Genomic DNA, 3,240 nt, shown 5'->3' with positions numbered 1-3,240 from the left:
TATGGGTGGTGAGTTGGAATTGAAAGATAAAGAAGGAGAATTAGTTAATTGCACTAATACTGGGCATTGGAAGGAGACAAAATCAAGAGCAGCTGTTGCAAGATTCTGGTTCGTATCTGTAAAAAAGTGTGAAATATTTGTACCTGAGAATGCTCTCTATTAGCAGTCACCAGAGTAAGAGGTAAAACAGGTTTCTCTATTCAAGTATAAATTTCTCAACTATTATATTAGGTATTCTTTTACCTCTTCGTTCTTAAAATTGCCCCATGCACCTTGAACAGAAAGGCTTGTGAGCCCCATTCTTTACTGATTAGATACTCTCCCTAGAGGGTACAAATGCAGATCCATATCTGTTTAGACAAAGGAAAGAAGTAGAGTCAGTGTTCAGAACATTTTGAATGAGTGCTTTTATCCTCTAAAAAGAGACCTCTCACCATATTTTGAAAGAAAGCTGGATTCTCTACCTCTTGCTAAAGGAAGTCAAGATTCCAGAATCCAAAAGAGGTTTCTAAATCCTCAGTGACACATCACATCCTCAAACACATCACAAAGTTAGGCACTTCTATCATCAAGAAAAGAAAGAATTCATTTAAGCCAAATCCTCCACAGAGGTTGTGCACAGCAGGCTACGTGCTGTGATGTATTTCAATATCTGCAGTTGTTTCTAAGGCAGGTACAGCTATCACAGGTTGAAATGAGAATATTAATTAAGAAATAATTACAAACAAGCAAGCAAACAAAAGCAAACCTGCAACAACAGCAACAACAAAACTCTTCTACAGAGATCGCAGAGGAGAAAAGTCATACTAATATTATGTCTCCCGAGATATAATGACTACTATCTAGGGAGTCAAGTGTCTGCTTTGGGAATATGGATTTCATAACTGCAGCCAGTTAGAATTGTCAGTATTTTTCTTGTTAAGGTGAATTAAATCTAGTTTATAGATGAAACCAGAAGTTTCACATAGATTTTGCTTCTGTGTACTTACTATATTTAAAATGGCTGAATGGGTTTTGAGCTGCTTAGACATTACAATATGTTGGTAAGTTCTTTCAGAAACTTTGGATCGCAGTTTCTAGAAAGCATTTGAAAACCTTCAGTAAATGGGATAAATAAAGGAAGTCAGGAGGCTTTAATGAGTACCTAAAATTAAGATTCTCAATCTGTACTCTGCTGCCCTGTACTAGGGCAGTTAAACAGCTTGATTTTTAAAGTACTGGAACCCCAGAATTCTTTTGGATAACAACAGAATGATCATATGTTTTCTTCTGGGCAAAAGTAAAATTCTGCAAATAACTGCACCATGTCTTTGCTGTAAACAGTACTATACTGCCTGTTGAGAAGCATATGTTCAACACAGCACAGAGTTCTATTAATGCAGAACCAATGTCAAAGATTTGGCTGCTTCCCAGAATTAAATGACAGCATTGTCTGGGCTCTGTGCATTTCATAGAGTCTCTTCACACTCTGAGGAATTTGTGATTTGAAGTGATTTGAGAGAAGGAGCTACTACAAATCTCAATATCCATCTTCCCAACAATAAGGCAACAACAAGTGATTACACACATCTGGTAAAATACCCTTTTTGTTTTTTAATGAAGTAGCACAGAAAGATATGAAATATTGACATTCAAGTTAACTTGCAAGCTCAGATTTTTTGGTATCAGTCACTGTCAGCTGAAATGGTTTCTACTGCAGTAGCTGTCTGCAGCTAGGTATATCTTTCCATTTTGCAGGTATCATCTTTACTATTTATTTTATTTAATTGTATCTTGCAGGACATAGCACTCACAGTTTTCCCCATTGTAAATATTTTGGAAAATGCAAAAACATTAGATAAACATATAGAAGGCAGATTTTATTTTTCTGGATGTTTTTCATATTTTTTTCCCCTTTATACACTACAGTTTCAGAGTCAGAGCTCTTCTTTCCCAGACAAGCAGTTGATGTCTTTCATGAAGGCAAACTACATGTCTTCAGCTCTCTAATGAGGGACTTTGGCTCGTATCACAGTTTAGAAATATTCACTGATAGCAAACTGTAGGCTAAAGGACAGCATAAACCTTTTGTATTTCCTTGCTGTTCATAATTTGGAACTGTTATATTGCAAGACTTTTAATCTTACTGTTTTATTTACACCAATGTATTAAAAAAAACCTAGCATAAATGGGACCTAAAGGCATTTCTTAATGCCAGTTTTTCTACCAGGAAACAAAAGATTTTTAATTGCTATCTCTAAAATAATAACCTAGTGAAAACCTTTGACAAGACAGTTCTTTAAGGGCAAACAAGATATTCTTTGTGATAGTTGCGATAGTGCTCAGATCTTAATTGAAGCTAGAAAAACTCCTTTGGTGAGGAAGAAACACTTTTGGTGATAAAAATACTATCTAAAGACTTCTTGTGAGAAATTCAGTGTATCTATTATATTTGATACAATAAGGAGTTTCCCTATGTCATGGTATAACTCCAACTGGCAATTAAGTACCATAGAGACATGCACTCATTCACTGGCGGAATGGGGAGCAGAATCTGAGAAAGGTAAAATCCAGGGCTTGAGATGAGAACATTTTAATAATTGAAATAAAGTAAGATATAATATTAATACTATTCCTATGACTAGAAATAGTTTCAATTAAAATTGATATAACAAAAAGAGGGAGAGAAATAGAACTCAAGTTAAAAAGAAACAAAACCAAAAACAAGTGAAGCACAATACCATTGCTTACCACCCACTGACTGATGCCCAGCCTGTCCCTGAGCAGCAATCAGTGGCTCTTGGCCATCTGCCCCGTTTTATACACTGAGCATGACATTCAGTAGTGTGGAATACCCTTTGGCCAATTTGGATCAGCTGTCCTGGCCATGTTCCCTCTCAGCTTCTTGTGCACTTCTTCACTGACAGCATGTGGCACTGAAAAATCCTTGATTTAGTGTGAGCACTACTTAGTAACAACCATAACATCAGTGTGTTATCAAAATTATTCTCATATTGAATCCAAAACACAGCACCAGTTGCTAAGAAGAAAATCCACTCTATTTCAGCTAAAACCAAATGGGATACCTAAAGATGATCTGCTTGGCTTTTTGTTGTGATGTGAATGGCTGAAATGTATTACAGCCTTTCTCTAACCCGCACTTATCCCAAACATTCTGGCTGGTATGAAAATAACAAAAGATACTCACTTTAAACAGGACTGTCTTGCCAACCAATATAGCTGCAGCAGCATGTCATCCTC

This window comes from Corvus brachyrhynchos, unplaced genomic scaffold, assembly GCF_000691975.1.
Source record: "Corvus brachyrhynchos isolate BGI_N302 unplaced genomic scaffold, ASM69197v1 scaffold331, whole genome shotgun sequence".
Lineage (NCBI taxonomy): Eukaryota > Metazoa > Chordata > Aves > Passeriformes > Corvidae > Corvus > Corvus brachyrhynchos.
This window is presented reverse-complemented; position numbering follows the sequence as displayed.